General features: G+C 40.5%; 1 protein-coding gene across 1 annotated transcript in view; it reads right to left on the minus strand.

The window, feature by feature from the left end:
- LOC136866141 (acyl-CoA Delta-9 desaturase) overlaps window positions 1–11,837 on the minus strand; it is a 180,858-nt gene extending 169,021 nt beyond the window's left edge. Inside the window, exon 1 of the mRNA XM_067142843.2 lies at window positions 11,756–11,837. The gene's annotated coding sequence lies outside the window, so the exon portion shown is untranslated. The remainder of the gene's footprint in view (window positions 1–11,755) is intronic.
- Window positions 11,838–13,464: the final 1,627 nt, after the last annotated feature.

The raw sequence follows: 13,464 nt of genomic DNA on the forward strand, positions 1-13,464 counted from the left end.
TCACTCCTCTGGGGGAAATGATTAATGACTGACAGATGAAATGAAATGCTATTGGAGAGTGTTGCTGGAATGAATGATGACAGCGAAAACCGGAGTACCCGGAGAAAAATCTGTCACACCTCCACTTTGTCCAGCACAAATCTCACATGGAATGACCGGGATTTGAACCAAGGAACCCAGCGCTGAGAGGCTGGCACGCTGCCGCCTGAGCTACGGGGGCTTCCCTTATGTCATAGTATTTAATGTAATTTCACTTCACAGTGAATGCAAGGTCCTACATCTCCGAATTACACCTTACGATATCGATTATTATTATTATTATTATTATTATTATTATTATTATTATTATTATTATTATTATTATTATGTCGTATCTTTTTCAGGTATAATCCTGCTGCCATACGTTTTCTTTTTTCAGATAGTTTATACATTTATTTATTCAAAGTTTCGGCAAACTGAAGAATCTAAGAGTTATAAATTAATAATGAGAGGTGTAGACTTATTTGAACTAATTTAAGAAAACCTACGTAAACAACTGATAGAGAATCTGCAACCTGGGCGACACTCCTAAATGCAGATTAGTGCTTATTGATTGATTGATTGATTGATTGATTGATTGATTGATTGATTGATTGATTGATTGATTGATTGATTGATTGATTGATTGATTGATTGATTGATTGATTGATTGATTGATTGATTGATTGATTGATTACACTAAATGAGATCAGAAAGCTAGTTGCAAATAGGGGATTTGGGCAAGCGCTTAGTTAATTTGCAGTTGCTTGCAGACTGAATGCTGAAAGGCATAACACTCTATAATGAAGATGTATGTATGTATGTATGTATGTATGTATGTATGTATGTATGTATGTATGTATGTATGTATGCATATAACAAATTAAACGCAAGGCCGTACGGGGCTTGAAGACCCGAAGAGCAGTGAAACCGAGCGAGTTGGCTATGCAGTTAGGGTCGCGCAGGTGTGAGCTTGCATTCGGGAGACAGTGGGTTCAAACCTCACTGTTGTTAGCCCTGAACTTGGTTTTCCGTTGTTTCCCATTTTGACACCAGGTTAATGATGGAGCTGTACCTCAATTAAATCCACGGCCGCTTCTTTCCCACTCCTTGCTCTTTTCTATCCCATCGTCGCCATAAAGCCTATCTGTGTTGGTGTGACGTGAAGCAAACTGTATAAAAACAAAACAGAGCAGTGAACGGTAAAAGAAAAACCGAGGCACAAAAGCCCCTTAGAACGTTGACCTGTCAAGACAACTGCCGCCCAATCAGATGACTGCAAGGTTTTTTTTTTTTACGTCGCAACGACACACATAGCCATCTTCAGGGCTGCCGACAGTGGGATTTGAACTCACTATCTCCCGGATGCGAACTGACAGCTGCGCGCCCCTAACCGCACGGCCAACTCGCCCGGTATGACTGGAAGTGACCACATCCTCAGTCGTATTGCCTTGCTCTCTTGATCGAATCCACCGCCTACCGTATCAGACAGCTCCTCAGCTGGTCTCACGAGACTATGTGAACCCCATTCCAAGGAATTAAAATTACTGGGCTGGATGGAAGACGAACCCAGTGCCTCCGGGTAACAGACAGACACGCTATTCGTACACTATAGGGCTAGCGATCACGATATAATAAAGCCTTCAAAAATGTGACAATTCATAACAGCTTTGCGGCTTCCTTGGAGTTCGTTGTCCTGTCTGCACGTGCCATGAATAGCCATCGCTAGGCTGACAAGGTCGCCTGCTCCACCTTTCTATCAACAATGTTGTTGGTTCTTGAAGGTAAAATTATGTAGTTTACATAATGTTTACTACAGGTTGTTAGATGTTCTGTCTTCATTGACCGAGGTTCGGCCTTGGGTGGAAGGATGGATCTTCAGAATAACCTCGTATTTCCATTTATTCATATATTAAATAGGGCTCTTATCAAAAGGGAGAATATGAACAATTTAGCCTATATCCGAGCAGAAGGCTGTATAAATATATTCTAATCCCGATCCCTTTGCGTCTAAGGAACTGACGTAGCATATATTTCTGTTTTAGGCTTGGTAAACTGTATAGTCACACGGTTGTCCAGAACTTGAAGTACCGAGCTCGATAGCTGCAGTCGCTTAAGTACGGCCAGTATCCAGTATTCGGGAGATAGTAGGTTCGAATCCCACTGTCGGCAGCCCTGAAAATGGTTTTCCGTGGTTTCCCATTTTCACACCAGGCAAATGCTGGGGCTGTACCTTAATAAGGCCACGGCCGCTTCCTTCCCACTCCTAGCCCTTCCCTGTCCCATCGTCGCCATAAGACCTATCTGTGTCGGTGCGACGTAAAGCAATTAGCAAAAAAAACAAAAAAAAAAAACAAACTTGAAGTTTCATTCCAACATTTCTCAACTTCATGAAGAAAAATGTTTTTACTGTCTCGGCTAGGCAGCTCCGCATGGAAAGAGATAATTGACAGTATTTTAAATGAGACAATTTTTAATTAGATGAATGCAAATTTGCTTTAATATCACCTTTCTTCTCGTAAAGCAGCGAAGCTGCAATCGTATCCCCTTTGTTCTTAAAATGTATAATAATTGATTCGTCTATTCACGTCATATGGTCCCATTACGTAAAGCAATTTAATACATAAATTCAAAAGTGTCCTTTTTCGTCAAGAATCATATATATTCTGGACCCCGCCATTAGATGCGAGGTCGACTCAAGTCAGCCAGCAAAGGTAGACACTACTTCAAGCTACTTCAAAGAATCATACATCTCTTACATAAGGGTTGTAGGACTTCTCATCGGAGCAAGAAGAACCATATCAAAATTCTTAGTTAAGTTTTGCAAAAGTGTGGGCATTCCCAAGAATCTGTACTGTGATTTAGCCGTCTTGGCCATTAAAGACTCCGCCTAAATTGTTAGATATCACCTCTGTAGTACTGCATACGAGAAGGATTAACTCCAGAAAACTCTTCGTGCTTACACATACATTCAATATTCAAGTGTTATGGTATAATCGAAACCAACTTTCAACCTATTAGATCGTGTTACGTACATTTAGTACGTGTTGAAGAGATGTTACTTTGTCAGATTTAGGCAGCCTGTCATTGTAGGAAATACAAGTAAATAAAATTATTATTATTATTATTATTATTATTATTATTATTATTATTAAGGGATAATGTAAATACATATTTACTTGATTAAAACCTGCAAAAAATTAAAGTATAATTACGATCATGTGACGAAATGTTTACCCAGATCTGAAAATGATAAACCACCAGATTGCACCTCAAGAATAACTGCCAACAAAGCATTCGAACCCATCTGTCTCTGGAATTTGGTAAGGCAGAGCACATTTTACGTCGCACCGAAGCAGGCAGACCTTGTGGCGATGATAGGATAAGGAAGGGCTAGGACTGGGAAGGAAGAGACCATGGCCTTAATTAAGGTACAATCGCAGCATGTTCCTGGAGTTAAACGGGAATACCAAGTAAGACCATCTTCAGGACTGCAGACAGTAGGTTAAAAACCGCTATCCTCCGAGTCCAAGCTCACAGCTACGTGCCGCTAGTCTGTTCATGGGGCGTATCTTCGACAGTATTTATACTATAGATTAAGGTACAATTTTCTTTCATTGCATTACACTACTCCTACACTTAATAATATATGTAATTAATGTTATTGACTTTACGTCCCAATAAGTAATTTTACGATTTTGGTAGCGCAGTTCTTTTACGTGCCAGTAAATCTACCGACACAAGCCTAACGTATTTGAGCACCTTCAAATACCACCGGACTGAGCCAGGATCGAACCTGCCAGGTTGGTGTCAGAAGGCCAGCGCCGGTCAGCCCATCAATAATAGTATTTATTGTCAAATCCTTTATTCTCATTCGTCCTCCGATTTCGGCCAACTCATCTCAATGCTACTGTTAGACAGCGTACTGGAGCTGAACACACACAAATTTGGCTAAAAATTCACAACAGACAGGCTAGAATTGGAAAGAAACGGCCTTGGCCCTCAATTAGGTATCATACGGGTATTTCCTTGAGTTTATGGATAACCATGGAAAATCACTTCGATTATGGCCTATGATTGGGATTTCAACCCAATTGTACTCACTTGCCCCCACGAGGCTGAGTGTAACCCTTTGCAGACCGAAAATCGGAGTTAAATTTCATACACAGCCGTCAATTGAACCCGGGATATTCACTACATAAACAGAGACCACGATGGTCGTCCACTAACAAAAAATTGAGAGAAATATAGAAATAGTTTATGAAAGTCGCTGAATTCAGTAAGCTTTCACATATACAACCTATTCATACGAGGCGCAAGAACATCAACAACTTAACAGTTCCTCTCCGAGTTATATTAAATTAAAGAAAAAATATTAGCTTTTACAACAACAATATTACTACTACTACTACAACTACTACTGGTAATCCTGAAGATGGTTTTCCGTGGTTTCCCATTTTCACACCAGGCAAATGCAAATACCTTAATTAAGGCCACGGCCGCTTCCTTCCAACTCCTAGACCTTTCCTATCCCATCGTCGCCATAAGACCTATCTGTGTCGGTGCGACGTAAAGCCCATAGCAAAAAACCACTGGTAATATTAATAATACAAGAGATAATCGTCTTCTAAGCTCTGTTAATTGTTTGGGAGACCGGGCGAGTTGGCCGTGCGCGTAGAGGCGCGCGGCTGTGAGCTTGCATCCGGAAGATAGTAGGTTCGAATCCCACTAACGGCAGCCCTGAAGATGGTTTTCCGTGGTTTTCCATTTTCACACCAGGCAAATGCTGGGGCTGTACCTTAATTAAGGCCACGGCCGCTTCCTTCCAACTCCTAGGCCTTTCCTATCCCATCGTGGCCATAAGACCTCTCTGTGTCGGTGCGACGTAAAGCCCCTAGCAAAAAAAAAAAAAAAAATGTTTGAGAGATACCTTAAATTATCATGAGTGTCTTACCTTACCAGCCGGTGTATATTACCGACTTGAAAATACCACATTTAAGAAGCCTAAAATATGATTATCAGAATCGAACCTGCACATCTGAGTGCTTAAAGACACACCAGTTTTGCGGCTGAGCTACTCTGATAGAAATCACTTGTGCTGTATAAGGAAAAAGTCGTAATAACAATGAACACAATTGTAGAGGAATACGTAACATGATGGTGTTTAATACCCAACACTGAGAATTCAGGTGAAGTTACTAGTCATATATTATCTTGTTCAAGAAACTTATTGATCATATTCGTCTTACATTAGCATTCACATCGTCGACTATATCTTGTGATTCCAGGTTCGATTATCTTCGAGGATAATGTTTAACGAACGTCTCGCTCTATAACATTAAAAAGTGCTGAAGAAAATACTTTATTTGGGAAATAACGGACTGATTTTATGATGAGTTAATTATAAATAATGTTACTTGTGTTACGTCCCACTACTTTTACGGTTTTCGGAGGATGATTTAATGAATCCTGGTGAAGAAAGTACTTGATATGTGAAATGACGAACTGATACACCGATGAGTTATCTGTATCCCTCATAACCTACAACATCATAAATATATTAGGGACATCGTGAGTTGAAAGGAAAACATATTTGTGTAAGAACCGTAATATACGGCGCATGTTCTAGAAACCACAAGCCGCTCAGTGAGAGAGAAACGAAAATCCTGAAGCTTCGCATAGTATCATTTCGTCATATGTACAGTACTTTCCATCTGAAACATATTTCTATAATTATTTACGTATATATGTCACTTCAAATATGCAAAGATTTCCAAGTAAGGAAGTAGAAACACTTACAGAAACAGATCAGAAAATTAACAGTTTTATTTAACACTAGACAACATTTATCGGCTATTCTGAATTAATTTTCACTTTCATTCCAGAAAACGTTAAATTATAGCTTATTCAGTTGTTCAGTGGCGTCCTTCCCAATCCTTGGCCCATTGACTGGAGACAGATACACCAACAACGAAATAACAACACAATATGCCATATAATATAAAGAAATAAAGTGAGGTAATGAGATAAGTAGACCTTCTGCAACGCTAGCCGCAGTGTACCCATCGAATTTGGTAAAACTGAATGTAGTTTAAAAATAATGAGTAATGACCAACGACACCCTTCTGAGTGGCTCAACACGATTGAGGCGCTGGTCTTGTGACCCTAACTTGGCAGGTTCGACCCTGGCTCAGTCCGGTAGTATTTGAAGGTGCTCAGATACGTCAGGCTCGTGTCGGTAGATTTACTGGCACGTAAAAATAACTTCTGTGGGTCTAAATTTCGGCACCTCCGAAAACGGTTAAAAAGTAGTTAGTGGGACGTAATAACAAATATCGGTAAAGAATAACATTATTATTAATCAAACAGGGGCTGCCTGGCCGAGGCGGTAAAGAGGTGCTCGGTTCGCCCGGAAGGACGTGGGTTCGAGTCAGAAAGTCGTAAAATTTAAGAAACAAGAATTCAACTTCGGGAGGTGCACATGGCCCTGAGGTTCACTCAGCCTACACCACTTGGATTGGAGTTTGATAGATAGATAGATAGATAGACAGATAGATAGTACCAGGTTAATTCCTGGGGCAAAGGCGGCCAGGCGTAGAGCTAACCACTCTACCCCATCATGTGGCGAGGTTATGGACAGTGGAAGCCTTTACCTTTCACCCCTCCAAGGGCCTTCATGGCCTGTACAGAGATGACTTTGCTTTGCTTTTATTAATCAAAAGACACTCAACTTACAGACGTACCATAAGGCCAATTTCTCTTAACAGGTTGACTGCCACTGTATGCTTAGTGTATTGATGATTGCCTAATGTCCTTTTCAGGATTTTAGGCTGCTGTCTTTACAAAAAGTGGTAAATGTTTACCCCAAATATTTTAAAAGAAATTGCACTCTGGTCGTAGTGGTCGGCGTCAAATTAACGTGTTGTAAATATACGTATATAAATCTCTCTAGATTTAGTTTATCCTTGGTAAATATTTTAGGAAATTAATTTTAAGGTATATTTGTTGTATATAATGTTTTATTGAATCATCTATAATCAGGTAAATAACCTGTTGGTGATAAATCTATCTATCTATCTATCTATCTATCTATCTATCTATCTATCTATCTATCTATCTGTCTACCAATCCATCTATCTATCTATCTATCTATCTATCTATCTATCTATCTATCTATCTATCTACCTATCTATCTATCTATCTATCAAACTCCAATCCAAGTGGGCAGGGCTGACGAATAGATTCGATCGGAGTGATCGGCTGTCAAGCAGTCAATATTTTTCTTAGGTTCCTTTTTTATATGCTAGCTATTTAAAGTCACAATATCGAAGATTTTCGGCGACGTCGGTATAAGGAAAGATTCGAATGGGAAGGTAGCAGCCGTACCTTAATTGTGGTACTGCCCCATCATTTGATTGGTGTAAAAAGGAAGGTAACCACGTAATATCGTCCTCATAGCTCACAACGATGTGGTTCGAAGTCACTACCTCTCAAAGACAAGCTTACAGCTACATCAGCCGTTCGGTATCATTGACACGCCTGCGAACTGAACATCTTAACTGTAAAGATGGTTACTGATTACAGTAACGCACACACTTAGCCGGCGATCTTCTGTTCCCAAGGTAGTGGATTACATTCCAGAGGAAATAGTTGGCATTTGAGGGTTTTTTGATTGTGATAACTCCATGTAGTTGGATCCCGATACGTTAGGTAACTCCTCTGGTTTAAAAGTCTGACACTTTGGTGTCTACCGAGCTCGATAGCTGCAGTCGCTTAAGTGCGGCCAGTATCCAGTATTCGGGAGATAGTGGGTTCGAACCCCACTGTCGGCAGTCCTAAAGATGGTTTTCCGTGGTTTCCTACTTTTACGCCAGGCAAATGCTGGGACTGTACCTTAAATAAGGCCACGACCGTTTCCTTCCCACTTCTAGCCCTTTCCTTTCCCTTCGTTGCCATAAGACCTACGCTGCGTCGTAAAGCAACTTGCAAAAAAAAAAAAAAAAACTTTGGTGTCTTAAGACGGTTGGCAGTACCGAACAAGAGCCTGCACGGTTTGCGTCACGTAGCTATCAACCTGCATCCGAGAGATGGTGAGTTAACTCCACTGTTGGCAGCCCTGAAGATGGTTTTCCGTGGTTTCCCAATTTCACAGTAGGAAAATCCTGGGGCTGTACCTTAATTAATGCCACGGCCGCTTCTTTCCCACTCCTTGCACTTTCCTATCCCATCGTCGCCATAAGACCTATCTGTGTCGGTGCGACATTAAAAAAATTCCTGTTGGCAGTTTGAAAGAAGATCAAACAAAAAACATTCAAACTGTTCATGAAATTGAATTTAAATATCGCCGTCAAGGTAAGATCGCCAGCCTCGCGGTGTGGAGGTAGCGTGCCTGCCTCTTACCCGGAGGTTCCGGGTTCGATTCCCGGCCAGGGCAGGAAGTTTTACCTGGATCTGAGGGCCGGTTCGAGGTCCACTCAGCCTACGTGATTACAATTGAGGAGCTATAAAGCCAAGAATAGTGGCCGAGAGGATTCGTCGTGCTGACCGCATGACACCTCACAATCTGCAGGGCTTCAGGAAGAGCAGCGGTCGCTTGGTAGGCCATGGCCCTTCTGGACTGTTGCGCCATGAGGTTTGGTTTGTTCGTGAAGGTAAGATAAGTAAATATCTTCTCGTTAATTGTGATTTTACATCGTTTGTTATCTTACGTTATTTACCCTAATTGTATTGTCGTTTACAGAATTCAAGTTTCTATTACAGGCCGAATCGAGTATTTTACTCGGGATGATTTATTTCTCTAGCTCGGGAACACGATATTTTTGTCTCAATAGACAATATCGTCATATTCACACAACACAACACAACACAACACAACACAACACAACACAACACAACACAACACAACACAACACAACACAACACAACATACTACCAACCACCACAGAAATACGCATTAGTGAAAACATTCCTCCAAGTAGGGTTGGCGTCAGGGATGGCATCCAACCGTCAAAAAGTACCAAGTCCACATGTGCGACAGCCTTCACACCCGCGACCTTACCAGCGTACAGGAAAAATCGACAGAAGAAGAAGAAGAAGATTTTAAGAGTGCGATATTGTAGCAGAATGGAACCTGAAGTTCATGGATATAAAAACTTTGTCATGTAACGACAACAAAATACTGATAATAAGTTTTCTTAAAGTATGAATCACACTCTAATTCTCTCATTCATCTTACTGAAGTCAAGCCAAAATAAAGATCCTTAATGACGTATGACCTCCGGAGAAAACTGATGCGGATCTTTTGAGTTGGCGCCCATAGACGATGAGTTCTTACCTAGGATGGAATATAATACTGAAGGCCGCACACACACCCCCAATCTCCGAACCAGAGGAATCAACCAATGAAGGTATAAAATCACCGATCTGACCGGGAATTTAACTCGGAGCTCCTTTGATCTTTGACTGTCCATCTAACGAGTTAACAACTATCTTTTCAATGTACTGTAGTTCGAATATTATATATCTGCAGGTAAGTAGCGTAATTTTAAGAACAAACAGAGACATATAGGCTTAATTCTGGTGTACTAAGATCATTATCTTACCGTCTGCTTTATTTTTAACTCATCATTTCCACTTTTAAAATTAAAATTTAAAATTTATCTCCCTCCTTTCGAAATTTAAAACAGATAGGGCCTATCACCATCTTTGGAAGAACACTAGGTGTTGAAATTCTGCACGCCTACGTGGTGATGGATTTGTTTTACGGAAAAACAGTAAATGTACAAGTTGCATACTACGGAGATCTAAGGTTCGATACTTAGTTATGAGTATGACTAGGAAGTTCTTTAACGACCCAGAAGTCCACAACACGGAATGGTCTCAAATTCTATTGATCGCAGCCAAGATCACATCTGATATATTGGGAACAAATTGCAACTATTAACCGACTGCGTCACTGACATCGGCTGTACTCATTTCGGGTAGTTTTAGGATTCCTTTTACAACACTCACCACACGTTAATTACCATACCGGCGCTAAACCCGCATAGAATTCATGTTCATGTTATTTTATGAATGATGGTAACTGTACCTGAAATAATGTCAGAAAACAGACTAAATTAAATTGTTAAAAAGTACAATGTGAAGATGATGAATTAATAATTTACGTTCTTCCTGGTTGCTGACTGACATTCAGTGAAGTTACTTCCTCCGTCATTTCATTTACAATTATGTAGGCCTAAGTAGTACTTTTGTTCATAATATGTTGAAAAATAAACGAATTTTTGGACTAAAACGCTGCATTCAGTAACAGTTTTCTTGAAATAAGTGCTTTCTTCTCCTTATTTCAGGGTACTGGTGTCACTCTTGCTCATTTTGAGTTTTAATTAATAATGTTATTGGTTCTACGTTTTTGAAGTCACCGAGGTGCCGGAAATTTTGTACCGGAGGAGTTACTTTACTTACTGGTAAATCTACTGAAACTGGTCTGAAATATTTGAGCACCTTCATATATCACCGGTCTGAGCTGGGATCGAACCAGTAACCATGGGCTCTGAAAGCCAGCGCTCTACCGTCTGAGCCAAGCTGCTCGGTTCTATAAAATTACTTCTGTCGTTCATTTCACTTCATTGATACGTTTACTGTAATACAGCGACTCGATTTGCTAAACCCGGAGGCGCAAACCTCGGTCATCCACGTGGAAAGCCAACAGCTAAGCCACTGCTTTTTTCACGCCATCAACATCTCTTCTCCTCCAACCCCCAACGCCGCCACAAACACACACACATTGTGACTGTATACTATAAATAAACAAGAATTAAGGTGTGCAATAATATATTTGTTCGATTTTCACTTCAAGATAATGAGATATCATGTACAGTGCAAGAGCCCCTTGTTTTAAAAGCTTGTGAAGTTTGGTTGAATACTTGCGTAGTTGTGGTAGACTATTTATTCTGATGTGTACTTTTAACGCATTTGGGTAAGCTGTCTTAGATAGTGTGCTGAATAAAAATACCGTGTGTAGTTGAAAGGAAAAGCCATTCATTTCTCAATTGTGCCAATCCTGTCCCAACTTTCATAACAAGATTAAAATTCTTAATAAGTGAGTAGGGTTTGGAATCCGACCAAAGAAGAGGAAAGCCGATATCCCTCCTAAGACCAAGGATACAGTGCAATATGAATTTAACCAACAATTTACTCGTAATAAGTTATTTGCATTTATTTCAGCCCTGCGTCTCTGTAGGTGCGCTATTTATCAACCAAGCCGATGGATTAGGACACTCATCTCTTCTCACTACCCCGCCACGAAACTCCATCTCCAGTAAACTTTTTTACTTGAACGAGAATTGTCAAACTTCAAATTATTGTTGTATTACTTAACAAGATATACAAAGATATTTAATTAAATAACGTGATTGGTACATGTTTTCACACGTTGAAGTTTCACAAATCAGAATTTGTACAGCCCTTACTAAAAATAGTTTCCAATAAAACCACTGATTCAGTCCATAATTATGTTATTAAATAATATTTCAGTCCATGAAACACACCACTGTTTTCATTTAGATCACCGTATTGCATTTTTTTCTTAGGATCGTAATGCTGACAGAAACAAAATATGATTTTTTTTTTCAAATAACTGGCACCACTTATAACAATATCCACTGTGCTAAGCGATCCAAGGTGGTTGAACGTAATGCTCACAGATGTAGATAGTTTGCACTTGCACGTAACTTACCTGCACGAGAGGATGCTAAGCTAAGCCGTGTCTGTTCCACTCTCAACGTTGAGCTGCCGTGACCTAGTGCTGGTTGTATAGTGGCGATGCGCAGCTCTACGAAGGATTTATATCAACAAAGCTTTTCTCCTTTCGTGCTTTCTTCGGAGGTATAGTGGGGGAGGGTCCGGCGGGGAGTGTCCTCCTCCGTGACAGGACCACAACTCGTCATGAAGATTGATTCATTGTTTGACGATGGCGTTTACGTCCGTTTTGTTGTTAACACCATGGTGGGAAAATTTTTATCTTCTTTTGTGGACCTTGGAGGAATATTCAGACTTTGACATGAGCTTTCTTAAGCAATAAAGCAATAAACTAAGACAACTCCGTCGTAAATGAAGCCAAAGCTTTTGACGTAACCGTGATGGCATGGAGAAAATTGATAAAGGTCTTCATAGCCAAATTTCTGGGTTCTTAGCAAGGTGGCTGCTTTTGGATCCCGGTCATCTTTTGCTAGTGGTTTAACGTCGCACACATCGAGGATGGAAAAGGGCTAGGTTTCGGAAGGTAGCGACCGTGGCCTTAATTAAGGTAAAACCCCAGAATTTTCCTGGTGTGAAAGTGGGAAATCATGGAAAATCATCTTCAGGACTGCCGATGGCGGGATTCGAACCTACCATCTCCAGAATGCAAGCTAAGAGTGCGGCCAACTCGTTCGGTAATGCCGGTCAATGCATGTGTGATTTTGGAAAAGAAAAGTTATCTGTTTCCCTCTGGTTCGTAAGACTGAAAGATGAGAGTGAAACGTACGTATTTCTGCGCAACAGCATGGTTTACTGAAACGTTAGTGGTCACTAAGGGGACCTGACATGAGAACTTATTCACACTAGAATTGATTGGAACTGAGCGAGTTGGCTGTGTGGTTTGCCATCGAGAGATACAGAGTTCGATTCTTAAAGTCGACAGCCTTGAAGATAATTGTCTGTAATTTCTCATCTTCACATCAGGTTGCTGTACCTAAATTAAGGTCACGGCTGCTTCCTTTCCGACCCCATCAGCAGCGAAAATCTTTCTGAGTTACCACGATAGATCTCTGAAAAAAATATTTTTTGGAGGGGATTTCTCAACAATTTTTCACTTGATTTTCACGAATTTGGCATATTTATTACAAAATATTTTAAAATTCTTGCGTGGAAAATTGTTGACCCACGATAAGCAGTGCACTTGTTGGATGAAGAAATGCTGACACACTGTTTAAAAATATTAGATTACATCACCATTTTAAGCACACATTTTAAAGAAAGTATTGGAGGTAAAATCGGAGGTTCCGTGGCTACGATTTCGTGATAGAAAATCTAATATCTTGCTTGCATGACAGCTGAGTACCACCTTCTGCCCTTAAGGTTGAGAGATCGAATCCTATAACTATTACCCGCATTTATGAGCGAGCAACTTGTGTATACTAACTGGTTCATTAAACACTTGAGCATATGCACACGCCTCAGAGACTTAGTTCATATTTTCCTAATTATTTGAATAAGAAATACTGTGTGCTCTTCTAAGCAAAAAGCTGGACAGTGTGTCTTAGAGGCTTAGACGGTACAGCGCTGGCTTTCTGAGCCAAAGCTGGCGTGTTCGATCCCGGCTCAGTCCAATATTTCAAGGTGCTCAAGCGCGGCAGCCTCGTGTGGGTAGATTTAGGGGTTCGTAAGAGGAATCCTACTAGACAA

Source organism: Anabrus simplex, chromosome 3, assembly GCF_040414725.1.
Source record: "Anabrus simplex isolate iqAnaSimp1 chromosome 3, ASM4041472v1, whole genome shotgun sequence".
Classification (NCBI taxonomy): Eukaryota; Metazoa; Arthropoda; class Insecta; order Orthoptera; family Tettigoniidae; genus Anabrus; species Anabrus simplex.